A 15,480-nucleotide genomic window follows, 5' to 3' on the forward strand; every position below is an offset into this window, starting at 1 on the left:
TATGTATGAAAACTGCGCTGTAAACATGTGTTTTACATACTAGCTAATGAGCACCAGTTCTGCCATGTGGTAATAATTGGGGCTAAAAGAAAATCCTAAGTCTGAGAGGACTGCAACCAATGTTTAAAGCTTCCTTCCGGAATCATCCGGGGGGCACCAGGCCTTAAGGACCGCCGGGCGTTCGCAAGCGGTGTTCAAACAGCTCCGTTTCTGGCTTAAATCAAAAGAAGGAGGAAAAGCAAAAGCCACCAATTACCCGAATGTCATGAATAATTAGTTATTTCCAGGAATCCTCAGACTTCAAAATTAAAGAGGGGGCCCACAAACCAGTACAATGGCACATCCTTTCGCAGGTGGGCAACCCAGTCCTGTTCTACGGCACTCACTATGCTGTATAATTAGCAAACAGCCTGTTGCTAAAGGGCCCCAGGGACTCATCCGTTTAAGGTCGGATGCCCGCCGCGCATGAGGCGCTGCTCGTCCAATACGGCACTGGAACCGGAGCCTGGGGGCGGAGCCACAGGCTTGTCGCTGCCGGATGAGTTCACACCTTTACTGAGCATGAGGGCATTTCGTTGAGCCAAGCGTGACACTCAGTTTGAAATCATTGGCCACACCGAACAAGCGACAAGCATACATATGTAAGCGTGTAATGTTATGTCATATATGACACACGTGTGCAGTTTTGGCTGCGCTCAGGCTCCCGATACAGATACCTGAAGAACAGATCTGTCTGGTAAGAAACTGAAGTTTTATTTATATACTATTCTATGGACCGCATCCATCGTACTACAACTGGAATATATTGATATATTCTGTCAGACCTTGATTTAAATCAGCTGATCAACTTACTGAGACATTCTGGTATTTGGTTGTGAGTCACTACGAGTGATTATCAGAAATCTCTAGGCTCTTGCTTATTGAGGGGCATTAATTGGTAAGATATTGATTTAAAACATTTCTTCCGAATCGTCAGTAATTTTCCTGACAGCAAAGGACTCAGCCGAATCCCACACGGAGCTTGCAAACAGCAGCCAGGCTGTGTGTCACTGCGAGACTGTTCACCCTCAAATACTCCCATCCTCGATTCCCCCGAGACACACAAGGAAGGAAGAAAACATATCAAGATCTAAAACCTGCATTTACTTACTTATTGACACTAATGTTTTCAAGGGGCCCGGGGACCATAATCTTTTTGTTTTCTTAACAGAGGACACAGGGTGAAGGATTTAGCTTGAGGGCATCCAATGTGAAATCGCAGATGAGAACTGCAACGCATATTAAACCACATGTATAGCTGCAAACTTCAGCCTTCTTAAAAACAACAACAACAAAAAAAGTGAGAAACTAATCATCTTATTTGAAAAATTGCACAAGGAGGACAAATTTGTCTCAGGCAGTACTAATAGATGTTGAGCTTTTTAAAAAAAAATTTAAAAAAAAACACTGAAATTAAAATGAAGAAATAATCCAACATCTTGTCTTCAGTGTTTGAGGAGAGGAGGTCAGTACAGCAGCCCTGGTAGCGGCTGCAGACAGCGAACGACGACAGCAGGCGATTAACATGCAGGAGGTACGACTCAAGGCTTACCGCTGCGGAGTGTCTTCAGCCCAGTGACATCACTTCCCTGCAAACTGAAAGAGAGACACAGGCAGCGGTCAGGTGAAGGGCTTAGCGCCGATGGTTTTTTTTCATTCAGTGTCCCAGAAGCGCCACAGAAGCCTTTCTGGAAACCACAGCCCCCAGTGCGGGGGGCCGTAAAGGGAAGACAGGCGGGTCGCTCCGCAGCTCGGCGCAGGTTAAGAGCGGTCACATGCAGAGTGATACGACCTGGCCCGCTCGTCGCCTACACTCTCAGCGATTTCGCTTTTAAACCTGCTGGAACTTGAGCGGCAAAACCGGAAGTAATACATAATGCATTTTTAGACTTGGGGTGGTTTCCAGTTTCCATGTTACTGTCCACAGTTTTAGTGAAGTACCATTTTTTTCTTTCCATCCCGTGACTTGACACACCACTGCATAACCCTTCCCGACTGCCATGGAACAGGGATCGGGAGTAACAGGGCCGGCTAGGTGGGCAGGTACCTCCAGCTAGCCATCGGGTTTCCCTTATAGCTATTAAATGTTTCCATTCTGGGGTTCGAGTCCCCGAGGCGGAGGAAACTAAGGCCATGGGTGGTTAACGCGAGTGAAGGGGCAGCAAACTTCAGCGTGGTGATTTACGGCCCGCTGTGCGCCCCCTCGCGGTCTCCTGGGGGTCAAGGTGTCGCATTCTGGGACGACCCCAGCATCACAGTCCACATTTGCATAACCAGACATTTATTGTGCAAACATCATCATCAACCGGATCAGTATTATTCACAATATTTACATTCATTTAGAGTTTGATCCGACTGTCATGGTACTATGACAGCAAACGGCAGCTGCAGCAAAAAGGGTAAAATCAGTAGCATGAAGCAATTCCAAGGAAAATGTGTCGCGGTGTTTAAAGACGACTGAACCGACACAAGCTTTTCAATCCACATTAAAGTGACTAGCCTGAAAGTGTGAACAAATAAAACCTGATCATCAGGGGTGGGGCCACAGGTGCACTGGCCTGAGCTGAAAGCTGATTGGTGCCCTCTCCCCTGTCACTCAATGATTCAAAACATGTCACTGGCTAATAAGGTTGACTCTTATATATGAATTATGGCTCCTCTCATGCCCTGCACCAAAAAAAAAAAAACTAAACAAATCCTAGAATTGCCACTGCTGAGCAAAGTCAGCATCACCATCACGCAGAATGATTATTAATATTACATAGCTAGAATCACAAAAGTAACAAATTTATTCACCCCTGCTAAGCAGACGTCAGCGTGGCTTGAAAATTAACCCTCGTTTGATTGCCGCACAGTCACAGCAAAGGGAGGCCTTAAGCACATAAGCCAGCCTGCTCTTCAGACGGTTTCTGTTATTGTTTTGTAATAGCAGAAAGTTGCACCTTTGTCCTGGACCAAGCCAGCCTGCATATTTATCTTGGGGGGGGGGGGGGGGATGGCAGTTGAAGTTGGAACAGCAAAGCCTGCCGAGGTCTCTGCCAGCACGCTTACACCTTTCTGTGAAACTTTAAACAGCTTGTATGTAACACACTGGCAGGCCACAAAAAAAAAAAAACAGCGAGAGAGACTTCAGGATAAGCAGGCAAGTCTTGACAATATCCCTCTGAGAACTATTGTACAATCCTTTCAGGAAGCAGAAGGAAAAATACCTGCGATTCCTCATCTCAGCGCTTGCATGCACACACGCTGCCCCGCTTTCCTCGCTGCCTGTCCCCCTCCTGCTCCCCCCTATACTGCTTTTCTTAAGCATTTTTTCATTACTGTAAATTACTCCAAATATGCAGCTAAAAATAATGTGCAGGGAAAACCAGCTGTGGTTCAAAAAACCATTTTAAAGATACATACATCATTCGCAGCTGGTAGCTAGAAAAAAATGGTTAGATAAATAGATACGTTTTAAAATATTACAATAGTGATTTTTTTTCCCAAAGAGAAAGAATGTGATTTTAAATGACAATTAAATTTTAGTAATGAGTTAATCGCTTCATAATTGAATTTAAGGAATAGAGGAGATTCCACCTACTCTACCACTAGGGACCAGCCATGTCTAATATATAATCTGTATCTGTGCCTAACTTAAATATTCCCTAATCTTTTGTAAACCAGGTCCCTGTTTGCCATTTGCCTAGGTTTGGATGTTAGAGGAGGCCCCGGATCGGGGGCGTGCTATTGCCTCTACTAAAATGGCTCTGATCCAATGAATAGTAGCGTCAGTTTGTCTTCATCCGTGCAGAGAACCGGCATCTCTTATTAATTAGAGGAGTGACAGTCCTGAGCCCCCATGCTTTGCTCCGTAAGGGAACGAGCCACAGTTATCATAAGAAATAAACAGTGGATGCGTCTATTCTTCCTAGCTCTTCTCCGGATTTCTCTTCTTAAACACGGCAAACAAAACTTAAAGCCGCTTGCAACGAGGGAGTCTTATTTTAGACCGCCGAGTGCCTGCTGGGGGGGATACATCCGTCTTGAAATGTTTGTTCTTACAAATTACTAATATTTACAAGGAAACGAGAGTACCGTTTCCACAATCAACTCGAAATGTTCGGAAGGAACGACGACTGAGGAAAACATCTGCTATGTGTTTGGCGTGACGTCACCATCTGCGACGCTGCGTTCGCGGAGTTACGTCACTCCGCTGACGTCCTAGCTGGCGTATAATGATAGACGCGCCGAATCGACCTCGCGCTTTTAGACTGGCACTGATAGGGGAATGTTACCACTGCGGCAACGCGTCTATGTTCTGCCCCAGACACCTTGTTAGTACTCAGAGTTTGTAAACACTGGCAATAAAATAACAGCCAGTTAAAAGAGTGTAAACAGGCAGGGGCGTGAATGCAGCTGACGCCGGATCAGGGTGATTGAGGGAGAACGTTACCATTTTGGAGGTATGGTGTTTTTACGCCAAAAGAAAAAAAAAAGAATTCGTTCCTCCATTTGCAACACTATGATATGAATTGACAGTGCAGTGGGGGTGTTTCATTTAAGCTTTCAGCAGAATAGGCCGGTTCTACTGAATTGGAACTGGCTGAGTATGTTTTTTTATATATATAATGAAATAGAAACTCACACAAAACAGCACTAATAGCTAAACAAAAGAACTGCATCACGGAATACTGGCTGTTAATATGCATTATGTATTTTTATACCATTTCCGTTATTAGCTGCAGTTTCAGGTGCTATGTCCCTTACATACCACCAAATAAATCATTGAATTTTTTTTTTTATAATTATTGTGGTTATATTGTAAAAAAATAAGTTGCACACTTGTAAGCAATAACATAGCATAGCTTGATAAGAATCATAATTTTTTAGAAGTGTAATAATCCAAAGGCAGAACGCAGATATATTCCATCATTACAACGTTTCAATTAGTAATCCTATGTGACATTTTGTGTTTCATTTGAGTGCAAATGTCACGTCCATAATTATGGACCTTTCTATCGACACATTTGGCGGAAGGAGGCATTTATCACAGACATATAGGCCAAGCTGAAATCAAAAACCAGGGATTTCACACACCATCTGGGCATCAAACACGCCGTACGCGTCTCTTAATGAAAATACAAGGTGCGTCATCCGATATTTAATAATAAAAAAAAGCTAAGAAAAACAGCAGACCATTAATCTGTAAACGCAAACCAGATATGGCCTAAGGAATTCATCTGGCCTTTCCCACTCCACTCAGGCACTCAGGGCTCAGGCACTGACTGAGTGGCACCCGAGAGTCAAGCGTCTTGGGTTTGATTCTGCTGAGCGAGGGGGCCCTCGGCTCCGGGTTCGGGAAACATCACAGAGGAACTTTCAAAGCCGCGGAAATCTTCATGATTAAAGGGCCTTGAAATTTCACCAGACACCACGTGGAGGTCAAAGCGGCAGCCGACACAGCTGTTGCTGCTTTCATGCAATGACAACCACGCTAATTCTCCCCCCCCCCCCAAAAAAAAAATATCTCACTGTTCTGAACCAACCAGGCACTCCACAGTTTGCCTGGTTTGGTGTCCTCCCCATCTCTTTTTTCCCCCCAAATCTCCGCCTCTCAAACATGCAGAATAGAAAAAAAGTGATTTATAAAAAAAAACACTTTCAACATAAAACTTTATTAAATGGCTGCGGTACAAACACCCATCAGGATTAAACCTGAATTGGGGGCAGTTAGGGGTATAATGCCAAATGCAGGTGACAAAATGCTTCCCTCCCACCCATATGCATCGCATCCGTTCCTCAGTGACAACTCGTTGCCTGGATGGAGTCCACCACACGCTTAAACTACCTCCAAATATTTGGATTACAGCTAGTTATGCTTATGGAGCATATACTGCAGTCTGGAGGGGGATTGTGGGTACTTTTACCAGGGATGATGTCGACCCCTCCCCCCCCCCCTCCATCCAGCGCCATTTGAATGTTTGCACGTTGAGAAGGAAATGATATTACTTGCTTTAATACTCAGACATTTAGCACAGAGCTCCAAGCTACAAAAAAAGGTCACTCCCAGGCCATAGATAACAGGTCTTTCCCAGTAGCTGTTTGAACTCCAGCGTGGGCTGGGCCGTCTCATATTTCTGCAGTCATCTTTCAAGCAACAAAAAACAAAAAAGACGATAAATTTTAAAAGACAATAATCTGCAGCTGTCTCAAGAGAAAAAGAGGCATGAGTAACAAACAGTTGTGCTACCCTAGGTCAGTCCAGCATTCGTTCCATCGCCTTGGACAGCTGGGAAACATTACTCACTCTCACCATTTCCTGGCAAGTATTGCCCCCCCCCCCCCCCCCCACACCCCATGATTAAAAGTCCACCTTAAATTTTCACTTCATTTCCACGACCTGCGGATCAATTTGCACAAAAGGTCCCATTTCAACTCGAAAAAAATTCTGAGTGGTATGTGGAGGAGGACGCTACATGGCACAAGCTAAACACAGGGCAGGAAGGTTAGAAAATCCTTCGCTCTGCCAGTAATCGATCTTTGTTGTTTGTTGTCCATCAAACTACAGGCCAGATTAACGAAACAAAACAAACACGTCTGGTCAAATTAGGAATGATGCTCTAATGATATAATTCCAGGACCAACCTGTGTCTTCTCTTCACGCTCATGTGAATCCTCATATAAATATTCCCATGTAACCCCCCTCCCAGAAAAAAGTGTAGGGGGCACTGTGCGAGATATCCCCACAGAATGCTGTTTAACGAACTTTAACGAGAAAGTGAAGTCTCTGCTCCGGATCGCGTTAACGTTAAGCATCATTGGCTTCTTCTGATGGGCTACAGTCCATGAGGAAATTCACTGTTTTCGTAGCCAGATTTTTTTTTTTATTGGTGGCAAGAGATGACAGCAAAGCTCTGCATGAGAGCTAACGATGGTTCGGGACAAACGGCAACGCGAGGAGGCAGAAACGCATCACAGGACCAACTGACCCCCAGCTCGCCTTCTGTTTGCCCTCGTTACGCGCATCTTAGCCGGACAAGCGGCGGTCACATTCAGTGCCCCTGCTGATCCAGGCGCGTCGTTTGCGAGACGAACAGGTCCCCTTCCCTGCCCTTGTGTTTTTGTGAGGCATTCAGCTGAGATTAAATATTAAAAAAAAAAAAAAAAAAAAAAAGAGCGAGAGGCTACAGCAGTTTGCTAGCGCAGCTAAAATGTGAGGCCTTTGTAGCTGCAGCGAGCGGATTTTAAATGCATGAAGATCAATAAATAAAGGGGGGGCGGGGTTGCCGCCCGAGTGCGATCTTGCCCGCGTGAGCCGCCGGCACGCGCAATAGCTACCGCCACACGTCCGTGCTCCTCCTGCAGCCGCCTTTGTGACCGACAGACTCACACCCGCCGCCAGCGGAAGCGGCCAATAAATAGCTAAATAAATGAAATCCCGACAAGTTTGGCTGCACGCATGGCGCCGCCTCACTTAAAAACAGCAAGCAGAGGAAAGGAGGAGAACCGCTGGCCTCCATTATCACAGCGAGAGACTTTCCATCAGTGGCACATTGCTGCCACAATGCAGGCGGCATGACAGTCATATCTGGCTGGGGGTGGGGGGGGGAATGAGAGAAAGAAATAAAGATGACAATGAGGACACTGGGGGGGGGGGAGAGGATAGTAATCTCTACAACGTATTCCTATTAAACCAGCCCTACAGTTCTCTAGCTCGTCCAATCAAGAGCTGTCATTCCTGACCTACTAAGGGACTCACGATGAGCCTCAAATATTTCAAAACATCAATCAGGAAAAACAAAGAGAGGACACTGAATTATACAGTATTAACCTCTGGGGTTTGCATACAAAGACTTCAGATTTATTTACGTCTGAGCACTAAGAGCCACCATTACCGCCATCCGGACCGCGAGCTGGCCGCCAATTTGACGACCCCCCCCCCCCCCAACCAGCAGGAGTTCTGAGTCTCTGATTAATGAATGCGTGCTCGTGGAAAACACAGAGGACACAGCACAGAGTAAGGAATTGGGGGGGCAAAATGCACAAGCTTCTGGCAGGCTGTCATCAGGATAGCTGCTGTAAGTACTACTGGAACCAGTTCATCCTTTCCCAGGCTTCCCTCCCACCCCACATAAATAATATGCTAGGGCCTCTTGTTCATAGTAAATCAATAAATAACACACAAGAAAAGAAATTTCGTCACAGTTGGATTAAAATGCCACCGGACCAGACTGAAGCTGGTGTCACAGAAAAACTTTATTAACTTAAATATTGTCTTGCCGGTATCGCAACTTTGATTCCCGCCCTTCCCATCCAACAAAACACACAAATTTAACCCAAAATAAAGCTTAACACCAGGCACAGTTATCCTCCTCACCTTGCCAAACATGCACTCATACAAAGAAAATTAACCTTGGAGCTCCATCCAGGACATTCTCTTGTTGAAGGATAGACAGAGAGAAACAGACGAGACAAGAACGCGCCGTTAATCACCGGCTGTTGCAACAAACTACCGCTCCTCCATCCCTTTGTTTGCTCATATTTTGTGTAAAGAAAAGGACTCTGTGCCAATTATACCTGTGAAGATGGGCCTATCAATCTCGTCATCTCTGGGAAGCTCTCCGTCCGTTTGGTGCTCTTTAAAAGTCATAAGCGTTTTAATACAAATCACCTTGGCGAGACCCAGAGAGACGGTGGAGCGGCCGAAACGAGAATGCAAACCATACACAAATTCATCATATTAACAGGCCTGGCACTGACAGCGATCCATATTCCACCATCAGTTACAGTGACGACTACCTTGGGTGCGAATAAATTACCCAACGATATGTGGCTATTAGCGATGAAATCATTGTCAAATGGCAGATTTTCCATAATTAAATCTGCCTGAAAATAATCACCTTAAAAAAACAGCTTTAAAACTTGCAGTCCAGCAGTGTTTACAAATACTCTTATGCGATATTTTTGTAACCTTCAGCGAGTGCATTTTCATCCGCGAGACAAAATAGCCGATTATATTTGAAGTGTTCAATCGCTGTTTTCTTTCCTATTAAATAACTCACCCTAAAATCCTCACTCCCTCTGAAAACGACAAATTCCATAATCTTTTTATTCTGGTTATCGGTTTGGTTGTTGATAACCAGTAGATACATGCTTGCCACACTGAAAATCATAATCAGATTCATCTCATTTCCTTTTTCTGCTAAAACTATTCAAATCATGGACCTTAATTATAGAGTTTCACTTATACCCTGAGCAATAGTTCATTATCGTCAATTAACTATGTAGGAAAAGAAATCGATGGAATCCTAACAGGGCCAAGGCGCAGTCACCGAAGGGGACATTTGTGTGAACACATGAAATCAATGTCACAAAACAAACAATGTGTCTATCAACAGTAGTTTCAGGGGCATCAAATCAAACATAAGCGCTGCTAAAACTAGCAGAGTGAAAATTCACACCTTCGCTTCCAAGTTTCACACTTTCCATTTTTTTTCCCGTTTATTTATAAAGTTCTTACCTCTATGTAGTTGTATTTTTAACTCATTAACAGTGTCTGCCATGTAAAAAACATTTCTGGCCTGACATCTAAAGCAGCATCATCAGCTAATCAAAACGACATCTGAGTTTGACAGAAATTAGCACGCCTGGGTAAACGATTGGCATTTCCTGACCAGATCTGGCGATTTACTTTCCTGTCACTCAAGATAACGCAACCTAAACCTGTAGCGGAAGATAAACAGGCAACAGAAGAATACTAATTTGCAAAGCAGTATGTTTACCACGAATATTATTTATGTTACAATTCCTACTATTAATGGAAATGGGATTAGGAATTAGCAAAAAACTAAACTATTAGCCAATAAGCTAACATTTTCTAAACGTCTCTGAGTGCCTAGAAAATCAGTTTAAACTATTTTATACAAGTTCACGTTTTTAAATGAATGACATTACCCTGACAAATAATGAATATGTAAATCATATGAGAATGTGTGGAAGTAAGCAAATGACCAATTTGAACATTGAGTAGCATTGTTTTGTTAGCATGCAGTTTGGAGAGAACCAGAGGAGCAAGCAATGGGACCCGATTTGTCAGAGACATGAACAAATACTCAGAACTGTTTAGTGGTAAATGCACCGTAATTAAAGCTTAAAACCACAGACTATTAGAATTCCAAGATTGCTGTTCCTGGACAACACTTAGCTTTGGCTCAAACATTCTGTTAACCATTTCTTGCATATTGATAAAAAAAAAACAAGATGAGGTACAAAATTATCTGAAGAGAATCGTTAGCATGATGACTGTAACATCTGATTTTTGCCATTAGCAGTAAAACTCCAGCTTATGCATTCAGCTCCATTTCTAACATTACAGAATATGACCTATGAAGAAAGGCACGTCCAGGATGATGCAGTAATATTTTCTTTCCAGTGATCTGTGCAGCGTGGGAGGTCTCAAGCCAGTGGAGTGAGATCGAGGAGGGAAACGTGCAGCCTCGCTCTACCGTAACACCTGGACCGCGTCATCTCGACCCAAACCCTCTGGGATCCGTTACCACAACTGTGCTCAGTCTGCACTACTTGGCCGTAACAGAGAGTGATAATGAAAAAAAGTTGGTCGTATTATCATTAAGTGACCTTTAAATATTAAATGGGCCTACATTCCAATATTAACAGGGCTTACAAGTCAAAATGGCAACATTAAAGGAAAAAAAGATGTAAACACACTCCTAATTTAACACTCATTCAAAGCCAGGATGGCGAGACTTAATGGCAGTTGGATGGTAGTTCAGTATTCAACTGTTCAACCTAAGACTGGGCCTGTTAAAAGGACTAAACTCTCAGGAATCATAACTCTGAATCTAAATCCATGTATTAAGTGCACATCCTGCTTCCAAGCGAAACTTCCTTACCACATTTGCACAATCTTTCCCAATCAATCACATGGTTAACTGTATCGCTGTCCCCATCTTAAAACGGCATGTTTGTATTATGTTTGTATTATGTTTGTATGTCTCAGTATTCATACTCCATTTACTATACCTAATTGACACTATAACCAATAACATTTTTTATTTTAGCCAAGTGTCTGACCCCTCACATCATGCCTCTGAAGCTGACAATAAAAGATAGTTTTACTTTGACCCAATCAAACAGCAATGAATTAAACATAGACCCCCCCCCTGGTTTCATCAGCTACAGCATCCCTAGACTCAACATTCCCAAATCCTAATTTCTCCTAATCAGCTTAGTCAAAGGCAAAATGTTGGGTGCAACTTTGCGAGACACGCGGTTTGGGATTTATCCATGTCTGGCTGAAATTTCCGAGAGCTGAAGTGGAAGCGATTTATCTTTTCCCCCATAGAGAGCACGGAGTCGACATCCTGTAAAAGTATTGTTTTCAAAATACCTAAACGGGGGGAAAAAAATACTCAAGATCTCATGCCAAAAAAAGACTTTCCTTAAAGATTCCCCAGCTATGCATGAGGTCATCACTGGTTTGAATTTGCTCTCTGAAACTCCCTTCCCTGCTCAGACAAAAACATCACAAACAAGCCCTGACAGATTCGTGGTCTCCTATGTTGCATTAAGGTACACAATGTGAGTATTATTAATAATGATTTTGTTATATTATATATATATATATATATATATATATATATATATATATATATATATATATATATATATATATATATATATATAGAAACAAAACATTTTCCTGTGCATCTTCGGCTGCACCACGGGGAAAAGCGACAAAAGGCATTTGTCATGGCAGATGAAGCTCGGTAGCGTGTGTTCAGTCGCAATTCATTGATGGCACTAATGGCTTCTCAGCAGCCCCACAGAATCAAGCAGCTGTCATGACGGTACATCAGGATGATGAGCGAACGCGATCCGGAGAGAGGGGAAAGAGAGACATTGGGATCTTCGGCGAAAACACCTGCGCCTTTAAAAAAAATGCAGTGGGCATCTAGACAAAGACATTGGAGGAACAACGATTAACGTCTGGATAAAAGGCATTCTGCTAAGACGACATTACTGTCTATTAGTCTGCGGAGGGGGGGAGCCATCTAACGGGGGAGGGATCCAAACGGGTTAAACAAGGCCCATCCTGACGATACTGCAGTGTGTAGAGGCCGGTTTTGGTCTCCCCAGAGTTCATCTTAAAGTCCCGGTCATAAGGTGAGCCACCCATCGGTCTCAAAGAGGTCGGGAGGTCAAACTTTCTTGTGCGGCATGGAGTAGGACGTAGACCAGGTTAGCGATCGCTTAAATCAGCAAAACATTAGCAGGAAGTTACTGTCAAACAATAAGCAGAAAAGGACCGGAGAAGTGCGAGAAGTAGAATAGGCTACTTTAAACGAGAATCGCTATTCTCAAAATTAAAAAAAAAATGACATTTCAAATTACTTTTTCACTGCTTAGACGAGATATTTTGTGGGGACAGTGACCACATCGTGGGAAATTATGCACTTCTACACATAATTAGGCCAAAATCTTGTAAAGTTTTAATGACATCGTGCTTACGTTGGACTATAAAAATTAACATTTCAGGCGCTCTCATCGTTTTTCATAAACTATTTTCAATCCATGAAATTAGGGTGTAATTTTGTCCTGTCCCTCAGAATGTTTATTTTACCTAGACATATGTTTAAGGAGAATCAGTAAAGGCTTATTAACTGCCTTTGATATTTCTAACTTTGATCCAAAATACACTTGAATGCACTGCAGTCATAAAACAGAATCGGGATATTCGTGCGTCTTTTTATTAAACGGACGAACTTTCCAAAGGTGTGATGCACACAGCAGCAGGATTATAAAAGTTTATAAAAATGGATTATAAAATGCGTTAGAGAGCGCTAAACAAGGACGTATTCATCTTTAAATCCCAATATGACCGTGTCATTCCAAATCAGGTGTCCTTTTCATATAAAACGTAACGATTGCTTGTAGATTTAAAAAAATGAATTTCTTCCACCCGTCTGTTGATGGCGTCCACATGAGCCGTTCCCTAGAGTACTGATGCATTATTACGACATTCAAAAATCAGGGTTATTAGGTAAACGCAGGTACTCAATTTCATACAATTACACAGAAAATGCAGTGACAAACTAACAAAGAACTGCATTTATGCCATACCATACGCATCAACGCAATCTATAAACCACGGGAACACTTTTTACTATTTAACGTTCAAATATAAATGTTCAGAAAAATATATCTTCGGCGAGATCTGCAAAAAAAAAATAAAAAAATACACAAATATGTATGTCGGTAGCTGTATCGTGATCGTAAACGTGCAAAAAGCGGTTAAACATATTGCTCCTCAAAAAGTCCCAATACGACACAAAATTATTTTTGTACTTTATTAATAAACAAAAAATAAGGTTACAGCTCAATGCAAACAGCTCAACACACTGCTGAAAGACCGCTAATAACGCTCACGTAACATGCTCTGGGGTACTGACCTCCCCACCTGTCACCTAACCAAACAGTAATAATTATTAACAACGAGTTGGGCACATTCCGCCTTGGCTGGAAACAGAGGCTATTTGCCGTTTATTGGGTTTCTGAATCCATAACGATTAAATATGCGCGTTACCACGAATAAATACATCTTAAACTTCACATGACGTCATCGCCTCCCCTCGAAACATTTCATAACTTTTAGTCTTTACTACCATTCATTTCGTGTAAAGTGGCGGCGGTGGTAGTAGTAGTGTGTGTGTGTGTGAGAGAGAAACGGGGGAGGGGGGGTAAAAAAAAGATCAGTGATTTTTAAATTACCCAAGATGGCGAGAGGCTTGTTGTTTAGAGGGCAGAGGGAAAAAATGGAGGATATTGTAATATACACAAAGGGATAAATTTCAACAACTCAGCCGGGCAGCAGCTGCTTCTCTTTATAACCAAGGAAGCAACAAAAGACAGGAGAAGGGAAAGCCTGCGATCGTGGACTGCCCTCTAAAACGAGCGTGATTTCCCCCAAGAAACGCCAAAAAATGTGTTTAAAGCCCATCCAGCGTCCATAAGCCATGTGCCAAAATGCGAAACGTACAAATTTGTTAATTAGTAATGTTGTTTGTTTTAGCGGAGATCTGTTACATTACCCCCCCCCCCCCCCCCCATCATCTCTTGGACAGACATATTAACAGACCAAAGGTACTCTCTACCTTCCATAGACTCCCATGGCGTTTAAAATAGATTTAAAAACTAAATACAAAACATCTGAAACATGCAGACAGACAAACCGCGGAGACGGCGACATATATCCTGTACCTATATATATTAAAAGATTTTTGTTTTATTTTTAAAAGAGAAACAGTTCAACCGCAAGAGTGAGGGCACAAAAGACGAGCGATTTCGTCGCTTTTGACTCTCGTAAACCCAAGTCGCCACCAGTGCGACCAAAAAAAGCAACAAGCAAAGGTCCCTAGATGTATTTCAAAAAGAGAAAGTTTTTTTAATGCCCCTCTTTCCCCCTTTAAAAAAGTAACACCCGGCGAGTCGCTTTATTTTTTTCATTTCAGCGATCGACCGGTTTGTCCGAGCAAGTTTGAATCAACCTGCGCTTTTACATTGCGAAGAGAGGAAAGCACACGGACAAGACACCCAACGAAAAGAAACACACATATGCAGCGATCGAACCCCAGCGAAATTAAACGACCCCCCATCCGCGGCACCCAACAGCCACCTTACATAAAACAACGATCATAATAAACTGAATAAAACTTACAGTAGTTTTTTTGCGCTGTTCGATGGGTCTCCTGCCGCGACTCGCCTTATTTCAAGTATTTATTTCAAGTAACGCGAAACGTTTCGCTTCCTTCTCCGATCGCGTTAGTGGAGGCCGGCAGCCAGAGATAAAGAAGGGAATTGGGCAGTAATTGAGTCTCGGTGAGAGTGAGTGAGTGAGTGAGTGCGTGTGCGTGCGTGCGTGCGTGCCAGAGAGTGAGTGAGTGTGTGTGTGTGTGTGTGTGTGTGCATGTGTTAGTGTCTGTATGTAATGTATGAGTGTGTCAGCCACTAACAGCAAATTGACGGAGACTTTCATCTCACGGTTTTTTCGGCTTCTAGCCCCAAGTGACGTCAGCCTGTGAGCTCTTTAACGGCAAAAAAACTTATATTCCGTAATATCGCCATGCGACAGTGCAGAATGACAAATAAGAGCCACTGATCAATAAGAGCCCGGACTGATTCGTGCATCCCACCATCATCAATACCACGTTGTTCACAAAAATTATACCGACATTCAGCCAGTATATCTTCCATAGACAAACTTCTGAAAAATATGCATACTCTATAGTGTACATGAAAGAAAAATAATATTAATTACATGTGGGTGGATATTGTCAGCTATTCTAAATATGAATTAATAATTACATTTATCATATAATATGTTAGAGTGAGGTTTATTGTTACATTTAAAATTAAGGTCATTGTCTCATTCATGTGATA

At 42.8% G+C, this 15,480-nt stretch overlaps 1 protein-coding gene across 1 annotated transcript in view; it reads right to left on the reverse strand.

Annotated features, from left to right (window-relative positions):
* LOC125751511 (bromodomain adjacent to zinc finger domain protein 2B) overlaps positions 1–15,063 on the reverse strand; it is a 73,910-nt gene extending 58,847 nt beyond the window's left edge. The window contains 2 exon segments of the mRNA XM_049030389.1: positions 1,592–1,635; positions 14,759–15,063. The gene's annotated coding sequence lies outside the window, so the exon portion shown is untranslated.
* Between the last annotated feature and the right edge of the window lie 417 nt (positions 15,064–15,480).

This window comes from Brienomyrus brachyistius, chromosome 1, assembly GCF_023856365.1.
Source record: "Brienomyrus brachyistius isolate T26 chromosome 1, BBRACH_0.4, whole genome shotgun sequence".
Lineage (NCBI taxonomy): Eukaryota > Metazoa > Chordata > Actinopteri > Osteoglossiformes > Mormyridae > Brienomyrus > Brienomyrus brachyistius.